Genomic DNA, 18,313 nt, shown 5'->3' with positions numbered 1-18,313 from the left:
ATCCCACAGACAGGATAGTACATACCACGATCTTTGATATTACCAGTCGTGGTGCACTGGCTGGAACGAGAAATAGCTCAATGGGGAACCTTAATGGGATAAATCGAGTTAACATTTATTAAAAAAAGGTAATTATAAGCGCTAACTAATTTAAGAATACGATATGCTAATTAAGTATCTGATACATTAAATAACATTTTTATGTCATCGGATATATAAATGCATATTCATATGTATGTAATTTTCTCAAAACAACAGCAAAACAACCAAAACAACAACAAACACAAAATCAGAAAGCTGGGGATGATGGTGGGATAGTATTAATGAGTTATTCTGTTCCACACAGACACGCACAAACACACTCTAATAATAATAATAATAAAATTTTTTATAATAAAATGTATTCTGTAAATATTATAATTTATATAAATAAATACATACATACATACATACATACATACATACATAAATATATGCATATCACAGTGGAGGATCCAGAAAATCCATTCAGGGGGGCCCCAATGACATGAGGCGGAATGCCAATGAAACTTGGGAGGATGTTTGGAGATGGATGGAAATTAATATATAATAAAATTATAACTGTCGCAAAATTTAGGGGACGCGCGGGCCCCCGGAGCCCCCTAGATCCGCCTATGTACCAGCCAACAAACTACTAAATGGTTACTGCTTATAGGACCTAAACAGTGTAGTTCACCACCATACTTTTAGCAAGGTGTTGGCGTATGCTGGGAGGGGGTTCGGGAGGTTCGAACGGACCCCACGCTGAGGCTAAAACAATTTTATAACAGTGCAATATAGTATTATTCATACAGGTGTCCAGGGAACGTAGACAAAAAGATCATAGGTTCATAACCGACCCTCCAGCCTCCCCTCCCCCCCACTTCCCCCCCCCCCACCCCACCCCCATCCCCACCCCCCACCCCGATTCCGTCCTTCCGTTTGTAAACCATATTGATGGCTGTACTCAGTTGGATTGAAATTATGTAATATTTTCTGTATTTTCCATTAGTATACAAATTGTGCACTGTCATGTTCACTAGACTCGGGTAATTACTACTATTGTTGTACCTGCGTACACCGCACGAATGCATCTTTTCTCCAATCATATTTGACTGGTTCCCTCTGTAATATGCATTTATCTCCAAGCGCAACGACCGATCGAGCGTATCGTCACGGCGCTGAGAACTATTTTTAGCATGTATCATTACTTGCAAGAATTAATGAGTCATTGACAACCTGGTGTTTCAGGGAAGCTGTCGATTAGTAGTCTGTGGTTAATCCGGTCCCCGGTCACAAAAAAACTTACATTTTAAACTCAAATTTCTAACATGGGACAAGTCAAAGTCCACGTTGTTTATTGGTAAGTAACCCATAATTATGAAATATTTAGTTGTCGTAATTTATTAGTTATAAACTCGAATTTTGCGTTCGGAAATATTTCCGCGTTTACCATGACCATGGAAGATAGTACATTCACCGTACTGAAACAGTTACTATACTAGTCACAACAAGTTAAGGGCCAGTATCAATGGTCAATATATATACATGTAGATTATTGACTATATTGCATAAGCGGGAGTTCAATACAGCATTTATGAAACCAGTCGGAGAATTATTTTCGTACACACCGGTTGGTGAGAACACCATGCTTTATTTTTGGTTGTACACATGGTTGTTAACACATGTAGTGTATTAAGCCCCAGTCACGCTTTCCCGGTGTATGACTACGGTGATCCACAGTGCTTGAAATTGGGGGGAACCGTGGGTAACCGAAGTGAGTCCGGCGACAAACCGTAGCAAACAGTACCCAGCTGGGGTGATCCGTGACGAAACGTAGATCGCCACAGTGGTTTTAAGTTGTTTAAAACTTCTGTGACTCAACCTAGCTCGCCGCCGATGAATGCCACCGTAGTGTAACCTTAGTTACTAGTACCACCGTACCTCACCGTAGGACCACCGTAGACCCTTCCTTGGCCATCTGTGGTTCACTGTGAGTGTCTACTCCTACGGTGACTTACATTGACTTATGGCAGCAGTAAGGCATCCCATCATAGTCTTACCGTGAGTAACTGTGACAAACCATAGCACCACCTTCATGGTCCTTGACAACACCATAGTGGTCGCAGGCAGCGCTATGGTGCACTGAAGCCTACCGTGGGTAACCGTAGTGGGGTCCAAGGCAATACTGTGGTCTTCTGTAGTGAAACCATGTGTTACCGTGGCTCACCATATAATAACCTTAGCACCCACTGTGGCAGACTGTCTTTTTGGACAAAATTGGAGCCAGAGCTACGGTGAGCTACGGTTCATAATACCGGGACCTACCGTGGGATACTGTGGTCATCACTGGGTCAGTGTGAATGACACTTTAACAATTTCAAGACATATGACTGGCCCCTCCTGGGTGATGACCAGGTCACCAGTGCCATAAAACCAATGAAAAACTACACAATGGAAATCGATTAGACTGACGTATAGTTAACCCGACATTCATGTGTCTGTGACTCATAAGTCAGCTACAAGTGCAAAGGGTTGTAAATAACGTTTAGTCAAAAAAGATGTTAAAATTTGCTTAAAACTTGGTTTTTGAGGATATGTAAGAAACAACTCGTTTAAAAACGTATCAAACTAATTTTCGCTCGTTAGATACATTTTAAAACAACTGGTTTGGAGATAAATGGTATCTAACGGCCACTGATGTATTATTCTTTATTTATTCCCTGAGCAAGAGCGATGCTTTTAAAACCATTACCAAACAGGTGAAGTCAGAGGTTGTGTCCACGACAGGTGTGCTTAAACAGTTCTCTGATGGAAGCATGCCAAAAATTACCCACTACCATAGTTTAATGAATTTTGTATGGCACTCCTGTGAATATTATAATTTATTTATTATCCACAAACTCTAAAAAAAAATTGAAATGTTAAATATGATTGTAATCACTTCAAAATCAACACAGTATTGTTAATACCCAGCACGGGGGGGGGGGGGGGGGGGGGCGATATTTTGCTTTATAATTGTGTAAAAGTGTGCCCCCCCATTTGGCACCTTCCTACGCCACTGCTCAGTCCATAAAGATAACGTGGGGAAAATATGACATAATTTATTTAACTGTTTATTATATTTATCCTTACCTGTAATATCCATACATGTGCATAATGTTTGGATGAGATTTAGTTGAAGTGTGTGATATCAAACTACATTTGTGCTAATCACTTCAGAACTTTGATTTAGGATATATCAAATTGAAATGTTATTTTACAATAGAATTTGTTACTCATGTTTTTTAATATGTAAAATATCAACCTCATCTAGTTAATGGTAGGGATTAAGTGTGTTGTAAAAGCATTTATAAGCAAAATCCAAAATTATTTGACCTTTTAAAACTGTTTTTGCTGACTAAGCAGGATACCTACCTGAGAACTGCATTGGTACAATATCAAACATCTTTTTTATATAACTCTTTTTATGTTTAAATGGGGTTGGGTGGTATAAATATTGTATTTTGCTTTGGATAACCATGTCACTAGGGTCAGGACGTAGTCCAGTGGTAAAGCGCTCGCTTGATGCACATTCGGTTTGGGATCGATCCCCATCGGTGGGCCCATTGGGATATTTCTCGTTCCAGCCAGTGCACCATGACTGGTATATCAAAGGCCGTGGTATGTGCTATCCTGTCTGTGGGATGGTGCATATAAAAGATCCCTCTCTCAGTATCTACACACACACACACACACACACAAACTCACACACGTACACACATGCACTCACAAACACACACTCTCATTCACAGGTACACTCTTGCTTGCATGGCCCTGGGGCATTCAGATCGTACTTGGAGTGAGTTATAAATAGTACTGGATGGAAAAAGCTGAATGCGTTATGCATCACTACACACAGTTAATACAGAATAATACATTTGACTTGTTCCATTCAGTATGTATTATTAATGAACTAACTGAACACCCAGAATCTCCAATAAGACCTTAATGTCTGTAGTTTGGTCCAATGCACACTCCACCCAACTCAGTTTTATAAATTGTGTAGCAATTTATTCAAACTAAGAAGACGTGTACCCATTTTTTACTTTAAACATTTTAAAACAAGAACTTTCCGAGTTAATTGGGTTATGGGCGGGACATAGCCCAGTGGTAAAGTGCTCGGCTGATGCAAGGTCAGTCTAGGATTGATCCCCATTAGTGGGCCCATTGGGTTATTTCTTGTTCAAATGTTTGACATCCAATAGCCAATGATTAATTAATCAATGTGCTCTAGTGGTATCATTAAACAAAACAAACTTGATTGTGTTACAGAAATAAATATATGTTTTAATATTAGAAGTACATCAATGAATTTTAAACGTACATGTAACTATTCAGGAAACATTAAAAAAAAATCGTGATTAGTGTATGAATTTAGTCAATTGAAAATTGATTAGCAAATAAATTATTTAAAGTTTTAAAATTGTGTAGCAATCTCTGAAATTTGCATAGCGAATCACGATGCGATACTGAACAAAATGTTCCCTGCTATTTTACAGTTGTTACATTGAATGATACAGGTACAAGGATACATAACAAGTTAATGAAAGTTGTTTCTTTATTTTTCAGTGGCGGATGAGGTTACGCCCCCAGGGTAAATATAAATTGTTTTTTATCATTATTATTCACCTTCTACTCGTAAGTACACCACATTGGAGACTGCCAGTGCATAATGACTGGTATATCAAAGGCTGTGGTATGTGCCGTCCTGTCTATGGGATGGTGCATATGAAATATCCCTTGTTGCTAATCGGAAAGAGTGTTGACAGCGGGTTTCCTCTCTATATATCTGTGTGGTCCTTCACCATATGTCTGACGCCATATATCGCCAATTATCGAAAACTGTATTATTTTACTTCCTGGTATTTTGTAATGTCTGTGCATGTTCGATCATTGACACGACAACAACTTCTTGTTAAGGAAGTACACTTAAAACAAATTTCCTTAAAAATGCGAGAGAAAAAGTAAGAATAAGTTTTATGCACAATAAAACTTATTATTACAGTTAATGTGTGCCCTGGAATCTTACTGAATGCAATGCAAATGCATGCCTAAACAGCAACAGGTGCACAAAGGAATCCACACAACCAAACACGTCTGCTAGCACTGCCAATTGAGTAATGACTGGTCACTTCTGAATAGCCGCTTTCAGGTCACGTGACTGTTTTTGCGGGGAAACACCAATTTTGTTTTGTTGCCATTATGTTGATATCGTCATAGTACGGTTTTCAATGATGCATTTAAAATGATCTTTTCTTACCACCTGGTGCAATTCTTGATGAAACGGAGATAACATATGAGTATGTACTTTTTATACATTTTATTTCTAAATTGAACAAGGTAAACTTTAAATTGATAGCCTGACATGACTGAGCATGCACACCAGCCATTTCCTCTTAGTCGTACGGCTTTCGATTAAACGAGGATAACCGTAAATAAAATATGTTGAGTGCATCGTTAAACAAAACATTTCCTTACTTCCTTCCTGTGTTATATTTAAGCCAGTCCAGAATTTCTTTTTATACATTAACCTGATCCATGACCTATAGCACTGCACACAGATAAAACTGATTAAAAACATTATATATGTACTTGCAGTGCTCTACAAAGCAAGCCAGTAAAGTAAAATATTTCAGTCGCCAGCCACTTTATTTAGTAGCCAGTTAATATATACTTGTCATTAAATTGATTCATCTGCCATTTTACGGCACATTACTAATGCTGTAATTGTTATTAGGACCGCATTCGAATGAACTCGTGAAGGGGTAATTCCTAGTTGTTAAATAGTTATTACAAGTTACTGTTTGTGTCCGGTTCCACTAAAACAGTGAACGACTATTAACTATCATTATCAAATTTCGTACCCAATAATTGTATTAAACGAATTTAAGCGAATTACTATTTTAATGGCACTGCTAAAATATGCATTTAAATTGCCGTACTCATTAAAAGTTAAATAAAAGCATTGTGATAATATCTACCAGGCTTCAACGTGTTACTAGTAGTTACCAATCGGCTACCTTACTTTTGGTTTAAATAATATTTATTTTCATCACATACTGCCTTGTAAATCCATAAATACTGTTTTGTAAATAGTTGTGTCTTTAAAGTCGTCTAAAGTCGAGTCATGAAAATAGAAACATGTTTTCATCCTCCACTGGTGAAAATGACTTCCGACGTGATTAAAACAACATTCACGACTGGAGACGTCGTCATCGAGGAGGGCCCCGTTATCACGATAAGCACGAGATGATTGGAGCGCAGAATAACACATATACAAGACGACATTTAAAATAATTAACGTTTGATTTTCAAACAGACACGTAAAGACATACAGTAGCTCAACAATGTCATTTTAATACATAAATAAAACCTGGCTCTAAATGGGACAGGACCGACTTGGTCCAAAACTGAACTCTGGCTGAATTATTTCCAAGCGCTTGATATTCAAGTTAAGGGAGATAACATCATAACGAAGTATTACAAATGTACCTCCCACTTAATGTCACCATGTTTATTCTTCAGTACTGGATAATCGTTATTCATAGTCTGATTAACACGTCTCAAACTTTTATTTTTCAAACAAATTACCGATAGAAAACACGTTTTATGGAAAATAAATTGCTACTGGTCCACAGTTTTGTTTACAGATTAAAGTAAAATTATTGGACAGTCGCCAACTGGCGAATGTGATTTTATTTTTAGACGCCAGGGAATGTTTTTACTCCACTGACTTGTCCTATTTATTATATGGTCAGACTTTGATATAACTCGATGTTGAAGTCCGTGAAATAGGTTTGAGGTTCAGGGAATTCAGATCTTCAAAATCACTGCCTATACAGTTCAATTTAAAATTGAAGCATCATGCGGTGTCTTTGGATAAGTTCATTTTGTGAATAATATATGTAGATTCCTTTTGTGTATATTAATTGTAATACAAAGTATACATAGAGGATTCGTCGTGAGTATTTTTTAATATGGAAAATATCAACCGAGTCTATGTTAATCGGTATTTGTCGAGGCTTTGCTGAGACAAATACCGATTAACTAGACGAGGTTGATATTTTACATATTAAAAAACATGAGTAGCGAATCCTGTTTATCCTATAACACTTCTAAAATAACATTTTAATTAATTTTTAGTAAATCACAGTACTAAAGTCGCCGCCATCGATAATATGACATCATCACGATTAGCATAGATTAGTTTGACGTCACGCATTTTAAACAAATCTTTGAAAACGTTACGCTCAGGTACACGGGTCTTATTAGCTTGTTAGAAAATGACCTATCCACAGTAACACATTACCTAGAGACCTTGCAGATTTGCATACCATTATTAACCGGGTTAATAAAGTAAATTATCACATGGGTTTATGACATGGATATCGTGGGTAAGTTATAGGATAAAACAAAATAAAATATGTAACCTAAGTGAATTTGACATACATATATATCGGGTACATGGTACACTTAATTGTATATATTTATTAACAGAAAATAATTTAGGATTGAGAAGTAAATGATCAAACATCAATCCCATGGAAACTTCAATCTCTCAAAATTCATTCCTGGTCCTGTCTGTGGGAAAGTGCATATAAAAGATCCCTTGCTGCATTAGGAAAAATGTAGCGGGTTTCCTCTGATGACTACATGTCACAGTTACCAAATGTTTGACATCCAATAGCCTATGATTAAGTAATCAATGTGCTCTAGTGGTGTTGTTAAACAAAATAAATGTTACTTCATTCCTGGCCATTCGTGGCTGCTTTTTCACACAAACTAGTAGCAATATGCTTAGGAAACTTGAAACCCTACAGCACTTAAAGTGATTTATTGTTACAGTAGGCCTAACCAAGTAATGCTCTAATAGATACTCGATCTGTAGAGTGACCAACATATTGTATCCGACACTAATTACACAACAGGGCAGGACCTGGCTCAGTGGTACAGCGCTCGCCTGATGCGCAATCGATCTAGGATCGATTCCCGTTGGTGGGCCCATTGGGCTATTTCTCATTCCAACCAGTGCACCACAACTGGTGTAACAAAGGCCATGGTATGTACTGTCCAATCTGTGGAATGATGCATATAAAAGATTCCTTGCTGCTAATCAAAAAGAGTAGGCCATGAAGTGACGACAGCAGGTAGTTGCATGTGTGTACGTGAAAAACCCAGGTTTTGTAAATCTGGCCCAATGTGCCTACTGGTACTTAATACATCAACTGTATTGAATTTATAATTATTGTTTCGTTTTCTTTTGTTTTCAGTTTCGTATGATGGCACAACGTCTTACGGAAAGGTTTGGGGGCGAAATTGAGATTGTAAGTGTGTATGGCCGAGTTATTATATTTTATGCTTAAAAAATTGCTTTCGAAACAATGTAGAACTGTGGCTAGAAAATTCAAATAGAACAATAAATTAAATGTTGCAGGAACGGGATCTAGTTTAGTCTAATAACTTGCATATAAAAGATCCCTTGCTGCTAATGGAAAATATAACGGGTTTCCTCTGAAGACTACATATCTGAATTTCCATATGTTTGATAGCCAATAGCTAATGATTAATTAATCAGTGTCCTCTAGTGTTGTCATGAAACAAAATAAAACTTTAACTTAATTCTTGCAGAAACTGCCCTACTTTTTATAGAGATATTAAAGGATGTACCATTTGAAAAAAAACTTGTATATAGCTAGAACCTAGAAAAAATAATAGAAGGATTATAAGGATTGAATTAAATATAATGAATTTTATTAGATAATTGGACAGATAACAGACTAGTCTTATCGTTTAAATATTTGGTATTAACTTGCAGTGTTCTCCCTGGGTGTATAGTTACCTAAATCTCGCTAAAGATTAGAATGCATGTACCATTACAACTGTATCTTGCAGCGAACTTGAACAATAAAAACAAATAAACGGTCAACAAAACCCATTCATGCGAGATGGATTACCGTATGTGAGCTTTTGCTGGACCATTGGACAAATAATCTGTCTTGCCTATTATGAATTGTGCTCCAGTTGTTTTTATAAATGCATTGGAATTTTAATCTTTGTTTTAATAGCGTGTGAAACATAGCTTGCTGGACAAAACAGAAATAAATGCGTCATATTATTAATGCAGATAACACAAACTCAAATTTTTTGCATTAATATTATGATCGCCTTAATTTCAGGATCTACAGTATTCGGCCCATTAAGTTTTCGTGAATAAAAGTGCATAAAACCAGTTTTTAAAATGATTAGCATGGAAATCAAAACAGAAATTAGAGAAACATAATTGTAATGACATTAGAAATGATGTAGTTATAACACATTGTAAGATTATTAATACATGACAGTTAACTACTTACGGACCAGATAGATTAATATAATTTTAACTTTTCCATTAGACAGCGGAAAGGAATCCTTCACTCACTAACAAGTTTGAAGTCACGGTCAATGGCAAGCTGGTGCATTCTAAACTGGTGAGAAAATATATGTGTGTGGATTGATGAATGGATGGGTGGATGGATGGTTATGTATAAATGGATAGTTGGATGGGTATGTATAAATGGATGGATGGATGGGTATGTATAAATGGATGGATGGATGGGTATGTATAAATGGATGGATGGATGGGTATGTATAAATGGATGGATGGATGGATGGATGGGTATGTATAAATGGATGGATGGATGGGTATGTATAAATGGATGGATGGATGGGTATGTATAAATGGATGGATGGATGGATGGGTGGATGGATGGGTATGTATAAATGGATGGATATGTATGTTTAAATGGATGGATAGAGATGAATCAATGGTTATGTATGTATACATGGATGGATGGGTATGTATAAATGGATGGATGGATGGGTATGTATAAATGGATGGATGGATGGATGGATGGGTATGTATAAATGGATGGATGGATGGGTATGTATAAATGGATGGATGGATGGGTATGTATAAATGGATGGATGGATGGGTATGTATAAATGGATGGATGGATGGGTATGTATAAATGGATGGATATGTATGTTTAAATGGATGGATAGAGATGAATCAATGGTTATGTATGTATACATGGATGGATAGGTATGTATAAATGGATGGATAGAGATGAATCAATGGTTATGTATGTATACATGGATGGATAGGTATGTATAAATGGATGGATAGAGATGAATCAATGGTTATGTATGTATACATGGATGGATAGGTATGTATAAATGGATGTATAAATGTATAGGTGGAGATGAATCAATGGTTATGTATGTATACATGGATGGATAGGTATGTATAAATGGATGTATAAATGGATAGGTGGAGATGAATCAATGGTTATGTATGTATACATGGATGGATGGGTATGTAAGTATAAATGGATAAATGGATGGATGGATGGGTGGGTATGTATAAATGGATGAATATGTATGTTTAAATGGATGGATAGAGATGAATCAATGGTTATTTATGTATACATGGATGGATGGGTATGTATAAATGGATGGATGGATGGGTATGTATAAATGGATGGATGGATGGATGGATGGGTATGTATAAATGGATGGATATGTATGTTTAAATGGATGGATAGAGATGAATCAATGGTTATGTATGTATACATGGATGGATAGGTATGTATAAATGGATGGATAGAGATGAATCAATGGTTATGTATGTATACATGGATGGATAGGTATGTATAAATGGATGTATAAATGGATAGGTGGAGATGAATCAATGGTTATGTATGTATACATGGATGGATAGGTATGTATAAATGGATGTATAAATGGATAGGTGGAGATGAATCAATGGTTATGTATGTATACATGGATGGATGGGTATGTAAGTATAAATTAATGGGTATGGATGGGTATGTATGTATAAATGGATGGATAGATGGGTATGTATGAATGGATGGATGGGTATGTATATGTATAAATGGATAAATGGATGCATGGATGGATGAGTATGTATAAATGGATGCATGGATGGATGTATGGATGGATGTTTTATACCCATCTCTTACTGGATTCCATCCATTCTTTGCCATCAGCAAGCATTACAGTTCAGATTCAGATACTTTTTAAAATTGCATAATTATACAGTAATATGTGTGTGGTTTACTTAAAGGTAAAATTAAAAATGTTTGGATGTATTTTTCTTTCTTTGGATTTCAAAGACATTTATACCTGTGCAGTTGGTATTATACTCTGTCAAAAAAGAAACGCATAGGCAAAATATTCATGGAATTATCCCTTTAATACAAAGTGGCATAATTTTGTTATTTATGATCATATCACAGTAAAATTTGACATGAGTATGTGACAATGTTCTTGCTATGGACTGACGTCACCAAACAGCATCACATGAGGGCACTGAAATCAGTACCTTGTGTGACCACCAGCAGCAGCAATCACTGTGCGACATCTCCTTGGTATAGACTGAATGAGTCTCTGAATCCGGGCATGTGGAATCCTAGCCCATTCTTTCTGCAGTGCATGTGACAGTTGCGGAAGCGTCTGAGGCACCGGGTCATGCTGGCGTACACATCTGTCCAGTTCGTCTCATAGATGTTCAATGGGGTTGAGATCTGGCGATCTTGATGGCCATGGCAGCAAATTAATGTTCTCATTCTGTAAGAAATCCATTGTTACATGTGCCGTATGTGGCCTAGCATTGTCCTGCTGAAAGAGTTCTTTCAGTCGATCCAAAATGGGAAGCATGTGACGGCGAAGAATTTCATCCCGGTAGCGTTCAGCTGTCAGGTTGCCTTGTACGAATATAAGTTCACTTCTGCCGGTGTATGAGATGGCTTCCCACATCATGACGCTCTTTCCACTGAATCTGTCAACTTTGGTGACGCTGTTTTTGGCAAAACGTTCATTGCGGCATCTGTAAACACGTTGTCATCCATCACGTGACTGTAGAAGGAAACGTGATTCGTCGTTGAACCGATGAACCATACTCGCCGCCAGTTTCCCAAGTTCCACCCCTGTACATTCCCGCACCAGCAAACATGTAAATGTCTATGTTGACGTCACAGCACTGGGCCAACATACGGTCTCCTAGCCCATAAAACAGCTTCTAGAAGTCGATTCCGAATGGTTTGTGCAGACACCCTTCTCAAACCAGGTATGCGTCCAGCAATGTTCGTTGCTGTGGCAGTTCGGTGACGCAAGTGCAGGACCCAGATTTAGTGATCTTGTGCTGCAGTTGTTATGCAAGGTCTTCCACTTCTGGGTCGGTCTTCAGTTGATTGAAACTGCTGGTACCTGTCCCAGAGACGTGAAATGGTGCTCTGATGGACATTCATGTGGTGTGAGACTGCTGACTGTGATTCACCTAACTGGAGGCGGCCTATTGCAGTGTTTCGATTCAGCAGGCTTAGTCTTGGCATCTTGTAACTCGTCTGCATCGAAATGGAAATGAGGCATCATTGCAAGCATTGCAGCTTTAAATACCCATCACTACCCCAATCTTTTCCCCAAGTTTCACATGCATTCTCCAAAATCTGACCAATTCACACCAATTTCCTGTGTTAAATTTGTTTTAGGGTGCATTTGGGCATGCTGTCCCATTCCAGGAACATTAACAAACATGGTCATTCAGCAACATTGTACAAAAAACCCCGATATTTTGTAAAATCAAACACACTTCTTCTTTCCCTATCACCTTTTTGACAGAGTATATTTTACCTCAACAGGTCTTAATCTAACTGGTGAAATGGAAGTTGTTTTTCACCCAAAAGTCTGCTACGTTAATAGCAATTCTAGATTAAAATGATAGAAGACTGGACCAGGTTGTGTGGGGGAGATGGATTTTATTTAGCACTAATCACATGAAAGCTTGCTTTTCTGTTGTTAGGTAAAATAGACATACGTCTTTTATTTGCAACACATGACTTTTGTATTGTTTTTCAATTACTGTTTAGTTGGGGGGGTTTAAAACAAGAGATTTACAACTTTTACTGTTTTACAGTAATTGCAGACTGTTTTATAACCTAGCCTTAGTTCTTGTTTGTTTTTAAACTGTTTATGTTTTGTGTGTATTTAATCCTCCAGAATGTGCTAATTGCTGAAGACTTTATATTTTATTTAGAAAGGAAGTGGCTTTGTTGACACTGAAGAGAAGCTGCAAGTGATCATAAAGGCCATTGAAGAGGCTATGCAATAATGCTACTGGTGTGATTTGAAACTCATCTTGTTAAAAAGAAGGTAATACCCCATCCCTACCTACAATGTATTTTCTGGCTAGGAGATACAGTGAAACCCGTCTAAACTGGACACCCTTAGAACCGAGAAAAATGCCCGGTTTAGAGAGGTTAAGTTCTGTCCTGGTTTTTAAAAAGGGACTCTGTAAAATGTCCGGTTTTTGAGGGCATTCCAGTTTACAGAGGGTCCGGTCTTGAGAGGTTTCACTGTATATGGTTTGATTAATGTTGGATACAAGGTGTTGAGTCAGTATTGTTTGAAGTGAAACCTTCATGTTTATCAACCCCGTCGGTGGGCTCATTGGCCTATTTCTGATTCCAGCCAGTGCACCGCGACTGGTATATCAAAGGCTGTGGGATGGTGTATACAAAAGATCCCTTGCTACTAATAAAAAAATGTACTGTGTTTTTTCTAAGACTATATGTCAAAATTACCAAATGTTTGACATGCAATAGCTGATGATTAATAAATTAATGTGCTCTAGTGGTGTACTTAAACAAAACAAACTGTGACATTACCATTGAAACTTAAAACATCTCTTATCATAATTACTCATTCATGATTCCAGTTGTCACATTTATCTTTGGGACCAAAATATGTTGGCATCATACTCGTGTGACCACTGGCTTTCGAAAAATTCCAAAATAATATTTTACCATTTTTCCTCACCTGTATACCCTTTTTCATAGACTGGCACATATAACAGGCACTTCATTCGTATCGCAATTATTTGATCTTTGTGTAACATGTTTATAATGCCAGAAGCCTATTACAAAGGTTTTACACAAACTGCATTGGGTAGCAGAAAAATGTTAGAAAGGTACAGGGCTCGAAACGGCAGCCTGCGAAAAGCCAAAAACTTTCCATTTTTTTAGACCTAGCATGTGAAATAGAAATTCACCTGAGAAAACCTCAAAGAAATCGTACATTTTGTGAAGAGAAAGATGTATGTACAATTATCTCATCTGCTGGTTAGCTCGTGATTCTGTTAAATTTTAATTTCATATTGCTTCTAATCGTTCACACATTATTCCAAACCCTCCCGTCTGCTGTCATATTTCCAGCAGACCATATTTTTGTCTTAAAGGCATACTGTCACGGATTTAAGGACCTTATTTCTGTAAAAATGGATAATAAATAAAAATTACATTAATTGTTGGAAACCCAATCTAGCTATCGCATCACATTAACTGAACCATGATGGAGTGAAATCCATGTCAACCCTGTCGGCAATTTTAGTTTTTGAATTATGGACCATTGCCATAATTCAATTATTTTTACAAAATATCATTAATAAATGGAGTATGGTGGTTATGAAGATGGTTGAATAAAGTACATTTAGGGACAAATCAAATAATTTTTGTTTAGGTAATACTTTGTTAGACCATTAAATAGATCAGTGGTCTGTGACAATATGCCTTTAACAGGACGGGTTTTTGGGGGGTTTTTCACCTGCTATTTAAAAGAAAACCCAGCAGGGAAAATTTTACTTTGTATTTCGAGCCCTGATACATCTTAGTACCGCTTGATTTAACTGAAACCTAAAAAGTTAATATTATGCATAATTTGTATTAAACTTTTTATGACACCCAGTAGCCAATGTGTATTTTTGTGCTGGGGTGTGTCGTTAAACATTCATTCATTCATTCATTCATAATTAGCAGCAGCAGTAATATTAGCAGGAATTGTGTGAGAGATGGGTCACCATGCCCAGCACTGGCTGGCTTTGGTTCAGTTGTAAATTTTTGTTCCACTTAATTATTAAAAAAACCCGACATTTGTTCTGTTAAGGACGGGATTTAGTTCAGTCAGTAGAGTGGTCACTTGAGATGCTTGCATCGCAGGATCGAACCACCTCAGTGGATCCATTAAGCTGATTGGTCTTTTCTCGTTTCAACCAGTGCACCACAATTGGTCAAAGGTTGTGGTATGTGCTGTCCTGTCTGTGGGGAAAGTCCATATAAAAGATCCCTAGCTGTATTAGGTTTCCTCTCATAACTATGTCAGAATTACCAAATGTTTGGCATACAATAGCCACTGATTCATTAATCGATGTTCTCTAGTGTTGTCATTAGAACCAAACAAACTTTAACAAACTTTTTGTTCTGTTATTTCAGCCAGGTCTTGGAGCATTAATCACCTTGGGTGTCCTGAGTGTGACGAAACTGGATGAAAGTCAGCCGACATATCCACTTTCTGATGGTTGCTGGCAGCCCAACCTGATTACTTGTTCCATTCTGGATTCTTTTTAATTCATGACATTAGTGTGTTAGTCTTGCCAAGTATTTTGTTTCTGTTGATATTTTTATATTTTACATAGTTTTGCATGGTGTATTTGTATGCCTTTATTTTGAACTGATTTTTAAGATAATGCTATATAATTCTATATTTTAAAAAGCCTTTCTGTTATATACATTTGTACATGTATATTGGTCTTTCTTGTATTACGCCAACATGTCTCAATGAATTAATGATTTATGAAGTGGAGTCTTCCCAAAGCTAAGTTTAAATATTTATCATAATTTTTACTGAGGTGTATGCTCACGAGTCATCTACAAAATATAACCAGTTTATTTATATTTAATAATTTTAAAATATATGAAGAATTCAGGCACAAAACGCAATATAAACCATTTTCTTTCTGGTTTTTAGTTAAAGCCATTATTGTAAGTCTGTAAGGGCTAATCGTAGGCCCGCTGATTTGCCGCAAAACAAGATTGATCCTTACGAATTTGTATTGGGTAAATCCCGGTTTTTTGTATAAAAATGTGATATACGCCAATTAAAAACATCACTTTTACTGAAAATGAAAAATGGATATATCGCGTTTTGCACCTGAACTCTTCATATATTGTATGAATATAAGCCTATCAAGACTGTAACACTTTGGTACATCATTAAGAATACTTGCTGGCAGTAGTGTTTTTGATGATTGATTTATTATAAAACTTTTAATAGATGGGTTCTAGTGATTTGATGATTAATTTGATGAAATCCATAATTGATTGTCATGGAAAATGTTAAAAGTATCACTCTAAATGGTGAAATTCATGTAAAGTTTGCTGGGAATTTGGTTGTTTTACCTGTGTAAGTAAGGAACATGAATACTGAATAGGTATTAAAACTAAATTAAGCAAAATACATGTATGTAGGACCTATATTTGTGAAAATGATGGAAAAGGTAAATTCAAATAAATCATTGCTACGTTCATACAAAACCTGACCAAGTAATGTGAGTAATAATAATAATAATAATAATAATAATAATAATAATAATCTTTATAATCTTTATACTCAAATTCTCAAAAGTTGATCTGTTAAATCAAATTGATTATATTGTATACCTGATGATCAACAATTAAATTCCAACCAAGCATTTTCTCTCATCAAGAAAGACAACTCTGTTTAAGATACTTGCATTCAGTTTTGATAATGACAGAAGACTGGACAAATAAACAAATGAAACACTATACAAATTAAACCTTGAGATGTGTATGCTATTTTCTGGAGAGAAAAAAAAGATTTTTTTTTTTATCAGGGGTGCAACTGCCCCCCTGCCCCTCCCCCAGAGGGTACGGCTGTGAACAAGCAATATCAGTCAAAACCTCAGGGAATTTCTTTGTGATCATTAGCTGACAATTCTTAGATAGAAAAGAAAAGGAAAACCTTGTTCCATTAACTGTTTGCAAAGTAAGTACATGTAATTTGTGTGCAAATATTTAACCAATGGTAACTGATGTTGTTCCAAGGTAATAGTCATCTACGCATTTAAAATTACTTAATAATATTATATTGTTCAGCCTGTTAAAAGTCTTGTAAACAATTAAAAAATTGCTACAAGACTATTTATATTTAACTTAATAGTGAATATTTCAAACTCAAATAATGCAAATACTAGACCTCAACTTAGGTTTTCGCTTTTCATATTATATGTAGAATGCTTACGATAGTTTGGTCATCTGCTAGTCACAAATATATAGATATATAATAACCTGTGTATCATATATGTACTTGTTTATTAAAAAGAAATGGAACTTGCACTTTTCTCTTTATTTGTATTTGTGTGTAATAGAAATATCCTATAGTTAAAGGGAGTATCCGGAGTTTTCAGTGATTGTTAAGACCATGTCAACCAACAGAGACTTTTTAACGACTGTAATTACATTATTATTAAATATATTTTTTTAAATAAAATATTAGTGGCTGTATATTAAATGTGTTTTTGATCACCCTAGTATTTGTACTAAGTCAACTGTCTTTTTATTTCCTAATATATATATATATATATATATATATATATATATATACAGTGGACTCTTGTCTAAATCGGATTCACTTGGGACTGACAAAATATGCCGGTTTAAACAGAGTGCCTGGTGTAGACAGATTTATAATACATTAGCGTACAGTAGCAGAGTGCCTGGTGTAGACAGATTTATAATACATTAGCGTACAGTAGCAGAGTGCCTGGTGTAGACAGATTTATAATACATTGGCGTACAGTAGCAGAGTGCCTGGTGTAGACAGATTTATAATACATTGGCGTACAGTAGCAGAGTGCCTGGTGTAGACAGATTTATAATACATTAGCGTACAGTAGCAGGGCCCATGCTTATAAAACTGTTGAGTCCAGACTCAATCTCTAATGACGTCACATGCATACTATTTGTATGGCGTTGTCATGACGTTAGTCTCAGACTCTTATTAGAGTCTTGAGTCTAGACTCAAAAAGTTTTATAAGCACCAGGCGTGGACGGGACTTTAGAACTTTACACAGAAATCCAGTTTAGACAGATGCTGGTTTTAGACAGTCCACTGTATATATTTTTTATTGAAATACATTTCATAACAGTCGACTACTATTAAATATATTTTCTTATTTAGAATATCAATTATCAGTGTATTCATTGTTTTTCTAATCGTCCTAATATTTATAAGTAGAGCAAACTGTATTTGGTGATTAGTCGAAAATGACTTGAGGCACATGTGCAGGGGGAGGGTTTTGATGGTTGATATTCCAACTTGAAGCACATGTGCAGGGGGAGGG

The 18,313-nt window shown here is 36.3% G+C and overlaps 1 long non-coding RNA gene across 1 annotated transcript; it reads left to right on the top strand.

The window, feature by feature from the left end:
* Positions 1–1,178: 1,178 nt before the first annotated feature.
* On the top strand, positions 1,179–17,306 carry LOC121370963. The gene is made up of 6 exons (XR_005957760.1): positions 1,179–1,381; positions 4,630–4,654; positions 8,331–8,384; positions 9,453–9,527; positions 13,154–13,269; positions 15,384–17,306. It is a non-coding gene; the product is annotated as an uncharacterized LOC121370963 (long non-coding RNA).
* Positions 17,307–18,313: the final 1,007 nt, after the last annotated feature.

The sequence above is a fragment of the Gigantopelta aegis genome, chromosome 4, assembly GCF_016097555.1.
Source record: "Gigantopelta aegis isolate Gae_Host chromosome 4, Gae_host_genome, whole genome shotgun sequence".
NCBI lineage: Eukaryota > Metazoa > Mollusca > Gastropoda > Neomphalida > Peltospiridae > Gigantopelta > Gigantopelta aegis.
The sequence above is the reverse complement of the archived record's forward strand: the minus strand, read 5'-3'. Positions and strand labels throughout refer to the sequence as shown.